Source organism: Podarcis cretensis (assembly GCF_951804945.1).
Source record: "Podarcis cretensis genome assembly, chromosome: 10".
NCBI lineage: Eukaryota > Metazoa > Chordata > Lepidosauria > Squamata > Lacertidae > Podarcis > Podarcis cretensis.
The window spans coordinates 53856563-53872698 of NC_137179.1; the positions used below are offsets into that span (position 1 = coordinate 53856563).

A 16136-nucleotide genomic window follows, 5' to 3' on the forward strand; every position below is an offset into this window, starting at 1 on the left:
CATTCCTGGCAATAAATGTTGTTGTTGTTTAGTCGTTTAGTCGTGTCCGACTCTTTGTGACCCCATGGACCAGAGCACGCCAGGCCCTCCTGTCTTCCACTGCCTCCCGTAGTTTGGTCAAACTCATGCTGGTAGCTTTGAGAATACTATCCAACCATCTTGTCCTCTGTTGTCCCCTTCTCCTTGTGCCCTCAATCTTTCCCAACATCAGGGTCTTTTCCAGGGAGTCTTCTCTTCTCATGAGGTAGCCAAAGTATTGGAGCCTCAGCTTCACGATCTGTCCTTCTAGTGAGCACTCAGGGCTGATTTCCTTATGAATGGATAGGTTTGATCTTCTTGCAGTCCATGGGACTCTCAAGAGTCTCCTCCAACACCATAATTCAAAACCCGGCATAAATAGCCTGGCATAAATAGAAGCCTAGATAGCTTGGGTATCTGACAAAATTTCTTTCCAGGCGCCCAAGTCATAGAACCATAGAATTGTAGAGTTGGAAGGGACCCTGAGGATATTCTAGTCTAGTTCAGGCCCTTGCAATGCAGGAATATGAAGTTGTCCCATGCAGGGATCAAACCTGCAACCTTGGTGTTATCAGCACCACGCTCTAGCCAACTGAGCTATCCATTGTTTATCGGTGTGGTGTAGTGATTAGAGTCTTGAACTAGTAGCTGGAAGCCAATGTTCAAATCCCCACTCAGTCATGAAGCTCACTGGGTGATGTTGGGCCAGTCATAACCTCACAGCCAAACATACCTTAAAGGGTTGTGAGGACAACATGGGGAACAGGAAAACCATCTATGCTACCTCTCCTTGGAGGAAAGCTAAGATACACATGTGTTGCTGTTGATGGTGATAATGAAGATAATGCTGGGATATAAATCTGTTGGGTGATTATGCTATCTATAGTTAGCTGAGAGTGGCTTCTTGGTGGTGCTCGATTATTGCAGCAACTCAAATAGAATTGAGTTCAATGGGACTTACTGCCAGGTAAGTGGGCATAGGATCACAGCCACTAACCTGGAGGAAAGTGCCATTGGACTCAGCAGGTCTTACTTCTGAGTAGGCAATACTGTATAGAAAGACACAGTGAATGTGGCAATTCTGAGCGGTGCGGGCATGCAAAAAGGTACTTGTTCCATCAGTCTAGCAAACTCCGTTTGGCAAAAGGGGGAGTCTGAACGAAAAATCTCCCTTGACTAGTCTTTGGCAACAGGGAAGGAATAGCAAGGGACATGTATATAGCAAAATTGTCTTTGTCAAAAGCATTAACTACCATAAAGCTTTCAGAACTGAGTGTTATGGGTCCTACCAGTAGGTGGAGTGAGGTGCCCTTCTCAGCCAGCAGGTTTTGGGGGGCAGCAACAAGACGATGGAGGACTGAGCTGTGTTGACCATTCTGCCTACACTAGAGATGTGAAGGCCCTAGGGAAAATCAGAAAAAAATGTGGGGGGTGCCTTTCCGCATTTTCCTATGTTTCTTTTCCCCAGGTTGTTGGTTTTTTTGGAAACGAATAATAAAAAATGAGAAAAACTCCCCCCAATTTTTCTGGGGGGGTTTTTTTGGGGTGGAGCTTCACATCTCTAGCCTCCACAGGATCCTGTAAGGCCGGCAGCCTTCAGGCTTGTTGAATCTACTTTGAGCTCTGGGTAGGGACTATGCTCTTGCAGTTTACAGAGGAGTGGGGTATATGTTATCAGATGTGCGTCTGATTTCCAAATGAGCACAGAAACAAAAACTATAGGAACCCCATCATCTCTGCTTTTATGAGCTGTAATGGCTTTTAAGTTGCTGACTAAGCATAATATTTGATGGTTTTAATGCTTTACAGTGAATTTGGAGAATCAACTGGGGAGACCACTGGCCCAGCTTCTTTCTAATATAAATTAGCTCCAGTAAATAGCTGCAGTTACATTTGATTTAGCCCTTATCAGTGCTAGGAAAGAGGGTGCATGCATTTAAAAGGTAATGGAACGCTCAACTCTAGACATCAACCTGGTGAAATCTAGAGCCAACAGTGCAGAAATTCAGCATCTTATTTTGTTGCATTGCTTCTTAAAATATAAATTGGTTTGGTTGTTTTGCTTTGACTCGAACATCTTTAGAAATGCTTCCATGCCACAGAAAAAATATTGCAGCACATATTTTAAGGGCATGAAGAAGTGCATTTCTGCCAGTAGATGGCAAGAAATATACACATCACATATAGTAGCATTTCAGATTCTCAACTGAAACATATCAGGGCATCGTCACATGGCAGATAAAATCCATATTTCAATCCATCTAATAAATCAAAAGATCCACACTCATTCCTTGCAGTGAGACGTTAATTCTTGAAATCGTGCTCTTTCTCTCCTTTTCGGTCCCCACTTTCATGTCAGCAGTGGTGATCTAGAGGGCCAATTCATGGTTGCATGAGCTGGGAAGGAGTTTGCTGTCTCACTGGGAATGGCAAACATTGACAGAAACAGATACTGAGGGAGGAAAGGAACTGACACAGTGCTAGGACAACTTTATGGAATCCGATAAATATATTTCATTTTGAGTTCTAGGAAAATATTCTGGACGCAACCATGGTTCGATAGTTCAAAATTTGTTTCAAATAAACAAATTAGAACTCAGAGTAAACATACGTAACAGAATCCAGTTACAGAAACAGATTAAATAATTTCTAGTACAAAGTCAGACAATCACAGCAAATGATTAAATGATCTTAGAAGAGTCATTTCCAGTGTTATACAGGCCAGCATAGCCTGTTCCTTCCCAGATGATGGCACCGAACATGGGTTCAGGGTGGGCATATCTGTTTGGCAATCTTTTAGAATGCAGTAAAAATCAGGAGAACTGTAAAAATGAAACAAAACACCTTCTGACCCCCCCCCCCAAATCAGGCAGCGCTGGGCCTGCAGGGCACTTGAGGCATCACATCCCCCGAGTGCCCACCAGCTGGGGGGTGCCTGGGACGGATGCGGCAGCTCGGGTGCCCTGCAGGCCCAGAGCTGCCTGGGGCAATCCATCCCTCCCACACCCCTCTAGCTACACTACTGAGTAGTACCCCATAACCAAGGGGGCACTGCCTCCTCCAGTTCCCAAGGAAGTTTTACTTGGGTTTAGATGGCTTTCACTCAAGGTAGAAAGCATGGCTCCTGTGTCTATTCAGCAATTGTACTAGTATCAATCCATTTGTATTTTGCCCATGAGGTCAGTGGCAGAGAGAGTTAACTCAGGAAACGGGAGTTCTGAGTGGATGGGATTCTTATTTAGTTGTCAATATTCTCCTGTTTCGCTGCCAGAAGGTTTTGGAGGTGGGGGGAAGGTGGTGAGCGGGCACAAATTCACCTTGGTCAATGGAGGGAATCCCCTGACTTGATGTTTCATATTTTCCGGAGGCTTCGTATATATTTAATCCCCTGATGGGCTGGGGTTGGGTGGGGTGGGGCTGGAGGTGTTACTTCAGAGGGCTGGGTGTCTGGCAATATGGAGGGTTGGGGGTGGGCAAGGGTAGCGGGTCAGGTAGGGTGGGACCCCTGCCAGCAATCCAGTGGGTAGGGAGGGAAAGGTGAGAAATGGTTGCCCACCTATGTGGATGTGAGCCAGATGGTCCTGCTAACGGCTCGGGGTAATCCACATGGGGGGGGGGCAGGGAGAGGGGTGCCAGCCTCTGCTCAAATTGGGCTGATGGCTTTGGCAGGAAGGGGGGCTAGGGAGGGGCAACAGCCAAAATAAGCTTTTGGAGTGTTTTTTCCTCAAGGGTTATTTTGTTCCCTCGGGTGCCTTGGGTGCCCCCTTTCTCCACCTTTTCGGCTTCATTTTTGGCCTTGTATAATTTTCTCTTTGCGGGGGGTTCTTTTTGTGGGGGTTAGGTATGCCTATCCCTTTTATGGCCAGGTTTCGCCTATTTTCCTTCCCACAGGCAGGCAGGCTTTTTCTGAAACCCTCAGGAATAGGTTCCAGGGTCCTCCTCCATCTCACGCCTTCACCCAAGTCTGGAAGAAAAGAAATGAAGGTACAATCGTTATTTTAAATGCAACTGGTTTGTCCATAATGAAGAGTCTTAATTTATTCCAATGTATTATATCCCTATTTAGAGCTTTCCAAACCACACTATAATTAAACTGATACAACTTGTTCAAATTTTGGGTAATTTGCATCCCCAGATATCTAAAACTTTTCCTGGCTATTGGAATCTTCAACATTGCTATAAAAGTCTGTTGGATAGGCTGGTGTGTGGAAAACATTACCTCTGCTTTCTTAAAAGTAACTTGCAATCCTGAGACCCTGGAGAACTGTTCCAATTCTGTACGTAGTATTTTGCCTGCTGTGATACAGTTAGAGGTGCATAAAAGTATATTCTCTGCAAAGAGGCCTGAATCTTGTTCATTTCTGTTTGCAACCACTCCTATATGAGAGAGGACATTGATTAGTTTGCTTTTTAATGGTTCTAGAATTAATACAACTACCAGGGCTGACAGAGAGCATACTTCCTTCAAAACTAAAAGGCCCCAACCTTTCCACATAAGGGAGTTACTCCAACCCCTTGATAATTTTGATTTTACTTTTCCCCACATTTTCCAGGTTTCAAAGACCTGTTTTGAGGTAGAGAGGCCAGGACCGGATGGGTCCAAGCCCAGGAGGCTGCACTTGGACTAGCTGGAGGTGAGGTGGTCTATATAATTGATTCATAGCTGTGGCCATTGCAAAGTCCCTGTGCAGTGGCAAGGAGATAGGTCTTTTCCCCAGCTCCTGTTGCTGGAGGTTCTAAACGACTGGATCTTTGAAAAGGGTTGTGGAAGATCCTAATGGTTGGCCTTCTTTTGCTGCCTTGACGTCTTCCTGCTATTCTGCTATGCCCCGATATCCAGTTGCTTATGATCCCATTTAGAAAGAATCTTTCTCCCATCTTCTCCCTCTCTCCTCCATGGATGAATTGCCCTGCCCTGCTGCTGTTGCCATAACAGATTCTGTCTTTCAAGATGCTCTGCTATTCCCCTTCTTTTCAGGGAAAACATGAGGGTGATACCCCCAAGGGGCCCTCAAATGCACCCCGCTCAGTGTTAATTCAAGTCAGCATCCATAGTGGGAGCCCCTGGAGCTGGGGTCATGTGAACCTGTTTTCCTGCTGTCACCACAGTGACCTCCAAGATTGTAACTGGCCAGAGAATGTTATGATGCAGTGATGGGCAGTTGGCCTTAACTGAAGGTGCCAGGATAGAAAAGACGTCCATTAGGAGAAGAGTAACTGAGGTTATGACAAGTTTGAGTCACAACAAGCCCTACGATACACTCCTCCCCTGGTTGGTACCCCCCAAATTTGACTAGGTTAATCTGGATACCTAGTGAAGTCACAGGCACCGGCTAAATCTTACACCTGTTATGCTTACCTGTTTATATAATTCAGTGAGATAGGGGTTACAACAGAAACAAAGACCATCATTCATCTAAAGAACAATTCCTATTTTAGGCTCTCACATGAGAACAGAATCTAACTCAAGCTTCCTCAACCTCGGCCCTCCAGATGTTTTGAGGCTTTGTTGTTGTTGTTGTTGTTTAGTCGTTTAGTCGTGTCCGACTCTTCGTGACCCCATGGACCAGAGAACGCCAGGCACTCCTGTCCTCCACTGCCCCCCGCAGCTTGGTCAGACTCATGCTGGTAACCTCGAAAACACTATCCAACCATCTCGTCCTCTGTCGCCCCCTTCTCCTTGTGCCCTCCATCTTTTCCAACATCAGGGTCTTCTCCAGGGAGTCTTCTCTTCTCATGAGGTGGCCAAAGTACTGGAGCCTCAGCTTCACAATCTGTCCTTCCAGTGAGCACAATTCCCATAATCCCTGACCGCTGGTCCTGCTAGCTAGGGATCATGGGAGTTGTAGGCCAAAAACATCTGGAGGGCCGAGGTTGAGGAAGCCTGATCTAATCAAAGTGCTTTTGGTTCTGGATCAATGTGGATCATTCATGGATATTTATTTATTTATCTACTGCTTTTCCTCCCAAACTGATGTTTTGTGTTGTTGCTCCCTGGAGACTCTTGGTTTGTAAGCTGCTTTGGACAAGTGCAATGTAGATTGACAGTAGTAGCAAAAATAAATATGTGATTTTGAAGGAGCCTCAGACTTTATCAGCATATCTAGTGAAAGATATATTCAAGACTAAGTCCCATTGAAGGCCATTGAATGGGCCTCAGTCATGTCTTATCTAAACCCCATGCGGGGTACTGGGACCTTGACTAACTGGGGTAGCTTTTTAAGGGCACCTCTCTTTCTCCCTTTTCTTTTGCTGTCTATCATAGCATTCACTTGTATGTATGTTACCGTCTCTAAGTTGTCCAATGATTTAATCCATTCCCCAGCTATAAATCCTTAACGTCTCAGCTGGCTTCTCTGTCTGCTTCATGGGACAATGAAGCGGAACATATGAACATCACAATGGCACAATTTCCTACCTGCCATGTTGATAGGAATGCTGAAGTAACACAAATAGGGTAGCTGAGAGCACTCCTCGCACTGCTTACTGATTGAGCGTCCGGTAAGAAGTGGGCAACGGAATAGCGATGATGCAAAGTTGTTTCTTGCTGTTTCTACGGTAACCCTGCAGAATGTGAGGAAGGGGCTAGGAAAATATTAGAATCAGAATCAGATGATGTCAACATGAAAGGTGGAAGAACAGCCCAGGAGTGAGAAAAGGGTGATCAATTCACCCTCCCTGGTTGAGCACTGATCTTCACAGGCTCCCTACACATTTTTAAACATAGTCATCTGAATTTTCCTTTGGGCTTTGTTTGAATGTAAGACCAATGTATTATTATTTTTTCATTATTAAGTGACCTAACCCCTTCAGATCCAAGGTTCTTGATTGTGGATGAGTATGCAGATAACTCACTTGCTACCTTCCATAGAGACAATGTTGGAGAAAGAGAATTGCACTCTGGAGATGGTCAGCTGAGAGGAAGTTGTAGGAAGTAGTCAAAACTATACGATTCCTGCCTTTGTAATCTATCCCAACAAAAAGATAGATAAAGAGGGCATCCAAGCAGTGCCATAGCTGGGTGATCTTGCACCCCTGGCAGAACCATCCAGATTGCACCCCCTAGCCACAGACAAATTAGCTCTTCTTTCTGCCTCTCTTCCAACCCCCCCCCCCATTCAATTCTTATGAGGCAATAATCAATATTTTTATTTGTAGACATATTTATGGACAATTTTAAAGCCGATTTTGCGGGGGTGGCCCGCCTGTGCCCCCAGCGGGGGCCTTCCTGGCCACCCCCTAGCTACAGCCCTGTGTTCCTGTAAAACCTAAAGTACTCTACTTGCTGAGGGTACACACCATCAGCTACATTTCAATATGAACTTAGCGAGGGGTCTAGTGACAATCACCCAGCTGTGAGGCCCTTTCCACCTGGCCTAGGGGGTGAGGCCCACACTCACCAGCCCTACTGAAGAGGCTCCTCATGAAGCCAGAGGAACATCACCTGGCTGTGGGGCGTGAAGGCCACTCCCTACAAGGCCCTTTCCACCTGGCCTAGGGGCCGAGGCCCACACTCACCAACCCCACTGATAAATAAGTATTCTGTAGTTGACCTCCTTTGTAATGTTTTATTTTGAAATCTTTAAGATAATATTTTAGTTTTCTGTTATGTTGCTTTGACTGTATGCTCTATATTTAACTTTCTTCAGATTGTTTTATTTGTGTTTTATTGGTTTCATATGCTGTAAACCGCTTTGAAATATTTCTTAAAAATATAATGCAGTATAGAGATTACTTAATTAATAAATAATATCTGGTTTCTGGATATTGTTTAAAGGATGGCACAGGTTGCCACTACCTTGCCAAAACTAAACAGGTCTGGGTCTGGTTAGAGCACTGATGGGTGCAGGAACCACAAGTGTGTCATCTTGGCTTCCATGAGGGGGGAAATTGGGATAGAAGTGTAAAAAATGAATAAATAATAATAATAAATGTGTTTGTTTGTTTTCTGTTTCCATGCAACAAATGGCACCACATGCAGTAGCGGATTCTCAATTTAACTGCATTTTGAAGTTACACTTAAGAAGTTGGCTTGGCTGTTCCTCAGTTTTACCTGAACTTATTTACTAACAGAGAAGTGGTAGCATGACCCAAAGTCGTTATCGCTGGTAAGAGTGGAAATTGCCCTGCACATTAATGTTGAAGGGAATAGTGCTTCATACAGCAGTTGAACTCATTATCAAATGCTTAAAGATTTTCCGGAACTAACTCAGAACTGAAAAACCTCCTAACCAGGGGATGAGAACCCAGGAAGATCCAGAGGGTTTAGGCAGAATCAGAGGCGCTGCCTTGGGCCAAATATTTGTGGGGCTCAGTGGTACAGCATGAGAGTGACATCATGTATGTGATGCACATCGCACACCTGTGATGTCACACACTCCTCGAGAGGAGGCCTTGCCCAGTGCCGTGCAGCTTCAATGGCCACGGCTGCTCCTCTCTTGCGCTCAGGAGGAGCCTGCCTTTGATGCTACGCCGAGCTCAGATCGGTGATTTGGCCTCCCCCCTCCCCTCAATATGAGGGGAGGAGGGCTGAGCCCCCTGCTAAGGAATATTGAGAGGGCTGATGACACCTCTGTCCCCTAGAGTTGGCACACCTGGCCAGGGTGGAGCCCAAAGCTGCTGCAGGGTTGGGACACAGACCATGCTCCTCCTCATCTTGCAAAAAGGCTAAAAACCATAGGAATCATTTCCTGTAGCCTTAACATGATTACTGGATTCAGTGGCCTGGTTTTACATATCACTTTAAACAATAGTTACACTTAACTATTTAAAGGTGAACTCACAGTGTGCTTTTGTAGACATCCAACAACATCTGGAAGGCCACAGTTTCTCCTTCCCTGATCTACACTGATTGGCAGTGAAGTGTGGGTTGGGTCCTTCAAAAAGGCCACCACAACCTGCTCTCTGCGTACAGTTTCAAGCTGATTGATGCTATTTTAGAATCGCCATCTCATTAGCTCTACTAAAAGATCAGCTGCCTTTGGCTTTTACTAGGCTACCAGACGGCATCAGAGGGAACAATAATAGGAAGCAGATCCCACTCCCAACAGTTTTTGTTTGTTTGCTTAGTCGGTTCGGTTTGTAAACTTCTCCAGAAGACTTTTTTGGCTGAGGAACAGGATTAAAATGCTTTAAATAAATATCTGCCTCACTGTTTTGGAATGCTGGTTGCAGAGCTAACAGCTCCCAGAATGCAACGCTGCTCAATGTGCAAGCCTCTATTAGAGTTCGGCAGAAATTGCTAATTGCCCGCTGTAACTCAAGGTGATTCACTGTGCTCATGCTGCTCAGTCAATTGTACCTTCACCTGCATACAAAAGCTATTAGAAATATATGTGTATGCAGCAATCTAAATGACTTAGACTAAGGAAGTGCCCTCTGTCTTTAAAAGGAAGGTATCTATTCCCATATACTGAATATCCTTAATGATGTACTATGATCAAGTCTCCAATTTATAAGGAAAAATCTAGTGTTCAAAAGCCTACTTCTCTGAAAATTTACATTGAATCTCCTGAGTTCAATGGGGCTTCATATTTTTATTTTTATGCAATTTATGTACTGCTTGATTGTTAAAAAAAAAATCAAAATTATTTTTAAAAATAGAGCAATTAAATCAGTCAAACAGTTAAGTAATGACAGTAGCAAGTAATGATACATAAGAATGCAAATCCTTAGGTTCTGTTCAGAAGTTATGTTTCTTTATGTAGCTGTCTGTACACATATATGAACACTAGACCATGCCAAGGCACAAATAACACTATCATTGTGAAACTGGCTATATGTACTGTAGGGCATTACTAAAGTTAAAAATGTACTGATTTTACAGATTTATTAATTCATCATTTATTCCACAGTGCTTCCAATTGCACTTCATGATTTGTGACCTTAGTGTTTGAACAATAATCTCCTCCCTCAATTACCTACCCAGACGTTGAGATCTTCTTATGAGATTCTTCTTTGAGTTCCCCTGCGGTGGTGAAAGGACCATTTTTCAGTGGTGGTACTCAGTGTTAGAAACTGAAACATGAAAGCTAGGAGCTAAATAGCACCATAACCCTAGGTTATGGGCACCACAATGGAGTGCCTAGGTGCGCCTTTTTATAACAAGAATACAAAGCTGAAAATGAATGGCCTGCAGCTAAAATATTTTGTTCATTTTTCACATGGTCTAGTCCTCATCTGAGGATTGCAAAAAAACCTCAAATCCATACTTCCCCTGCCTGCCACTCTAATATTCTTATGATGGTGCCTTCTCTAGTCTTCAGAGAGTGGCTAGAAGTGGGGTGGCAGAAAAGGGTCCTCCTTTCCTTCTACTGTGCAGTTTTAATCTGAAATCTTAGGCTCAGTACTGTGCCCAGAGCTCAGAAACTGCTTGCATGAATGAAATTCCCTGTCACAAAATGCACCTAGAACAATGGGAGTTTCGAACACTGGTGGTACCCCAAAAGAGGCCCGCTTTACACCCATATTAAAGGCTTTTTGGCACCTGGTAAATACTTTTTCATTTCCCCAAGCCTTTTAATTCATGTTGTACCTTTTAATTGTAGCTCTACTGATATATTTTTAAAAAATCATATTTGGTGTTGTTGTTTTTTTAAATAATATTTATTGAACATTTTCAAATATAACAGAAAAATGAAAAAAAAGAAAAAAGAAAGAAGTTTTATATCCTTATTTCCATTAACATCCTTCCAGGACTTCCCCTCCCCACCCCCTCTTGTATTCCAATTCCTTCAAATAAATTCAACAAGTTCTTACCCCAAATTTTAAACTTATTACAATTAACCCAATGTTAAAAATGTTTTTCCCTCCCCTAAAAATCGACCTCGCTCCCTTCCACGAGTTCCCCTTTTAAATATGCAGAACAAATTAAATTAAAAGAAAATAGAAAAAAGAATAAAGTATAATTTAACACCCTTTGGATTCCAAATTTCCCTCCCCCCTTTTCCGATTGCGTTCCCCAATGTCCATCAATGCCTGTTGTCGTCCTGGAGATCCCACATCTAGGCCGAGATCCTTGCCAAGTCCACTTTGCCGTCTTTTTAATAGTCTTTGCCGTCTTTTAGATCATCTTTAATTTCGAATGTCCAATCTTGGAAAGACTTTATCTCAAAAAGGACCATTTCTTCCATCCAGATCTCTATATTTAAGAGTAAAAACTCCAATTTTATTTCTTTAGACCTTTCAAATCTGGATGTCCCAAATGTACCCACTTCCAGCTTTATCCAATTCTTGTTGTTCATATTATTCTTATTATTCTCTCTCCTCACTTTTCTCCAATTTCTTTTCCTGCTCTCCTGCAAAAATGTTCCAATTCCAAAAGCTTCTAAATCCCCTACAGAGGCTTTGTTATTCAGGAACAAAACTTTACGTCAAGTCCCTTCCATTCTTCAATAGATAAGTCTATTGTCTCCTTTAGTGTAGAGACCTCTGTAGACAAAATAGTGTTCCATTTCTGCAGTTCCCCAGGAGATAAAAAGTCCAATTCAAATTCCATACCAGCAATGCTTGTAATGTCCCACAGCCCCTCTAGAGGGATTATAATAACTCAGTTTCCTTCCAGATCACACCCAACAGTCAAAATAGCTTGTTATTCCTTGTTTTAAACAATTTATATCTAATTTGTAACAAATGTAACCGGCAAAGTCCTCGTAACAAAGTTCTCTTTTTTTTTTTATTCTTCAGCTTTGACAGCTCCTTTGACAGCTGTCAAAGCCTCTGTTTCTCCTCTCCCGGCACTCTCACGGTCCGCTCCCGGTTCCCGGGGGGGGGGGGGTTGCATTTTAGCTCAGGTTCTACTTTTCTCCTCCAGCCCAGTCTTATAATTTTCCATCGTGAAATTAATAACTTTATCAAACTTAGGTAGCACTCGATCTTAGTTGTTAAATCCTTTGCTTTAACTCCTCTACGACAGGGGGGAGGCTGACTTCCTTTTTGCACCTCCCCCGCTCGCTCCAAATTTAAAATTTAAAATCTTTTCCCTTTTTAAGTCCAGTTTCCAATTACTCACGGGTTGTTCTTTTAATCCGAATTTTCAATAGAAGAAGTCAGCGCTCTCCGCCAAATGGCATGCGGCTTCGCTCGGCAGGGGAAGCGGAGGACTCATAGCACCACCACCCCCCCGGCACCCACTCCGTAGCCTTTAAAAAGGCTCCTTTGTGAGTCGGGGGGGCGCAAACGGTGCCCGCCAAGTCACCATGCCCATGGGTTTCAGCGCCCATGGTTTTTGAGGGTCCCCGCGACGCCGACGCGGTAGAACCCAGCCCCTGCCGAGCAGGCTCCCTCTGGAGCTCGGAGGGAGTCCGCCATTCGGTGATGGCGCCAACCCGGAAGTGCATATTTGGTGTTTTAATGCTGTGTTGCATATTGCATTTTTATTGCATTTTTAAAACTTTGTTTTTATTTTGCAAGTTGCCTAGGTAACTTTTTGTCATATGGTATCCTATAAATAGCATGTGTGTATATAACAGTTTACAATCCTTGTCTCTTAATATGCATACAGCCAAACATTAAAAATCCAGTTTTCCAGGTGACCAACGAAAAGAGTTTTGGAATTTGATCTTTACCATAGCTCTGGAGTAGAATGCTGCTGCCAGAAAGTATATTACATAGATTAGTAGAACTACACCTTGCCTAGAAAACCCCTTTCCTGTCCGACTTCCTGCCACTGCTATAATTAAAGCTCTGAGTCAGTCCCTACTAGTCACTACAATGGTATTCTAATGTCACACCCAAAAAAACCTAGAGCAAGAGAAAGCTCTGGTGCTGTGTAATAATACACCGCACAAACACACACCCATGGAATTTCTGTGCTGTGCAGTTTTCTGTCTCATCCCATGCCAATATAGTTCATTGTCTTCACTCATCCCGGCCATTGTCCCAGCTTTGATTGAACAAATTCCATTCTTCTAGTTATTATAACTTTAAAAAGGTAGAAGTAGCAGGTGTTCTTCCACGCAATTGGTTTTTTTTAATTCTTTTTTTTTAATACCTTCACATTTCGTGCAGCTGTGAAAATCTGAACTGAAAGGGCAACATGAAGCAGAAACCACAGCAAGGCATCATCTGAGACATCCCAGCTGTTGCTTCAGAGAAAGCTAGTTGGTTTTGGTCACTGTATGCAATCCAAACCAAGGAGCAGAAGGCAAATACCGAGGAGCAGAAGGCCTCAGCACTGAACCAAACAGAAGCAAATTCAATTACAATTCAGACTAGCCCTGAATCTGTATGTTTTCTAAAAGGTTAGCTCCAATACCATAGGCCTGAGAAGACATATATATTAAGCTGATGCCTAAAGTAAATAATGTAAGGACAATGTCCTGGCTCCCAGCTGCCATAGAACAGAGACAATGTGAAATTCCTTCCAAAGGTTTAAATATTTAGTATACTGCCATACATATGCAGATTAAGGTAATGCTGTTCAGCAACTGTACCTTGGTTATAGACAGGACACCCATCTATGCTGAAATATTAACATCAAACAAGAAAACTGTTCTGTCTCCATCTGAAAGCCAAGGTCCCGTTTACAATTTGGATAGACAATTTCCCTGGGAAACATGGATTTCGACAGGATGTTGGTTTGTGGAACTGAATATCAGTAGTATCCAGATTTCATAGGTAATTGCCATAGTTTGGATCAAGCTCAGATCAATAATTATATAGGAGAAAACCTAATGTAAGGAATGTTCATAGTTGACTTCGAAGGGAGTGACACACAGAGAGAGTTTGTACATGTAATTGGTTCTAAGCTCTTGTCATCATGTTGTGAAATGCATGACCTAAGTAATTATACACAATAGATTAGTCATAATGATCTCAGCCTCTTACCACGTGTATCTATTAATCAGCCTAAACCTATGTAACTAGAGAGATTGTTTATGACATAGAAATAAGAAATATATTCTATTTTTAGCAGCTTCCACGGATACAACTGCTACAAATGGAAAGTGAGGTCATGTGGCAAACCTGCTCTCTGCTGACCATCAGCTGAAGCCTTCAGTGCTATATAGTGTCTGGGCAAATGTGATGTAATATTATTTTATCTAGTACTTGACAATGCATTCCATGCATTTTAACTCAGAACTAAGCCTCACTCTGTTCTATGGGATTTACTCCTATCCTATGTAATTGTGCATCGGATTGCACAATTTAAATTGCTTTAAAAGTTGTTAGGAAAAAATGAATATATGCTGGCATACGCTTTTGTAAACTACAGTCTACAATAGCTACAAGGGACAGAAATAATAGACTTGTTTGGTTTGTTTTTGTTTAATATCAACCAGCCACAATGAAGGCAACCAGGCAGGGGGCAGGATTTGGTAGAGATTATAGTATTGTATGTGGTTTGGATAAATTGGACAGAAAATTCTCTCCCAGTCTCACAACACTAGAATTTGAGGTTCTTCAAAGGAATTAACTGAGTATTCAGAGGCAGGTTACCCTTAATACTAGTTGTCTGAGGGACAATGAGGGAGGCTCTCCAGATTCCCAGATCTATGTAAAGGTAAAGGTAAAAGGACCCTGTCCAGTCACAAACGACTCTGGGGTTGCGGCACTCATCTCACTTTACTGGCCAAGGGAGCTAGCGTACAGCTTCCAGGTCATGTGGCCAGCATGACTAAGCCACTTCTGGCGAACCAGAGCAGCACACGGAAATGCCCTTCACCTTCCCACCGCAGCAGTACCTATTTATCTACTTGCACTTTGACGTGCTTTTGAACTGCTAGGTTGGCAGGAGCTGGGACAGAGCAACGGGAGCTCACCCCGTCGTGGGGATTCGAACCACTGACCTAATGTTTGGTAAGTCCTAGGCTCTCTCTGTGGTTTAACCCACAGCGCCACCCGTGTCCCCCAGATCTATGTAGGCTGGACTAAATAGACCCTTGCTCTGATTCAGCAGGACTCTTATGTACTTTGGTAGACAGGTGCCTACTAAAAGCTGTGCCATAATAAAATAATCTGTACTAAAAATGTCCCCTACTGTACTCTTCTTGTTGTAGGCATTTTCATTTAAATTTGCACTCCAATCTGGTAAACAGAAAAGAAAGTAAACTCTGTTAAACTCAGTGGGACGTACTGTGCAATCCTAATGTCCACTCATAAGTAATTCAGTGAGGTTTACTCCCAGGTAAGTGGGGATAGGATTACAGTTATTTCTGAATAAACATGTGTAAGGGTATCAATGTCCAAATCCTAATGATCAGAAAAATCAAATATATGTTTAAAGTATGTGTCTTCTGCAGACCCTCCAAGTGTCCATCTTTTCCAGGGACAGCCCTGGATTTACAGAAGCTGTCCTAGTTTCTGATTTAATCCTGGAATGTCCCGCTATTTCTTAGGACATCCCTATTTTCATAAGTAACTGTACAACCTTTAGAAATCATCTGAAGCATGTAGTGTATAAGAAAGGTGGGGTTTTTTTAAAAAAAAAAGTTTATTGCTTCATTATATTTTTATGTATGTTGGAAGCTGCCCAGAGTGACTGTAATAGTATGATTATTATTATTGAAGAGGATATCCTTATTTTCAACGGAGAAATGTTGGAGAGTATGTATGCTGGTAACTATGTACTTACTACCAGCTACTTAGGGTGTGATTTCTTCAAGTCTTATTTTTTTATTACAAGTATTGTGTACATGTGTTTTAAATTCTGTTTTCCCTCTCTGATTATTTGCGGGGAGTTATTGGGTTGTTCTTGTTTTTATTTTGATTATGTATTTTGTGGTTTTATATTGTGATTTTAACCTGTGATCTGCGTGCATGGGGCAGTATATAAACTTAATAATAAAAGAATAAAAATAATAAATCACTGTCCCTATGTTAAAATATATTTAAAGTGCTATTTGGGCTTTCAAAGTTTCCAGGGCTAAGGAGGAGCTGATATCATTTCATATATCCCGACCCTCCGCTCGAGGGCTGTGCAAGCGAATAACCTTCGCCTCAGTTTCTGTCTGGAACAGTGAACTACCAGGAGGTTATCTGAGGACAACGACGGAGGCAAGGCGGCCGACGTGAGACCGCCGTGTACCGCAATGGCCCCGGAAAGGCCATTGACTACAGTTCCCAGCATGCCACGGGGGCCTGGAACGATCCCTTATGTCTGGAAGGGGAAGAAATGA

At 42.9% G+C, this 16136-nt stretch overlaps 2 long non-coding RNA genes across 4 annotated transcripts; both read right to left on the reverse strand.

The window, feature by feature from the left end:
• Positions 1-2493: 2493 nt before the first annotated feature.
• Positions 2494-3699, reverse strand: LOC307226064. The gene is made up of 2 exons (XR_013843308.1): positions 3336-3699; positions 2494-2840 (listed from the first exon to the last, which is right to left on the reverse strand). It is a non-coding gene; the product is annotated as an uncharacterized lncRNA (long non-coding RNA).
• A 136-nt stretch (positions 3700-3835) lies between these two features.
• Positions 3836-7562, reverse strand: LOC307225997. Of its 3 annotated transcripts, none has more exons than XR_013843226.1 (4): positions 7419-7562; positions 6437-6603; positions 4238-4395; positions 3836-3982 (listed from the first exon to the last, which is right to left on the reverse strand). It is a non-coding gene; the product is annotated as an uncharacterized lncRNA (long non-coding RNA). The 3 variants fall into 3 exon arrangements; XR_013843227.1 differs by lacking the exon at positions 7419-7562 and adding an exon at positions 7318-7378; XR_013843228.1 differs by lacking the exon at positions 7419-7562 and having other exon boundaries at positions 6437-7228.
• Positions 7563-16136: the final 8574 nt, after the last annotated feature.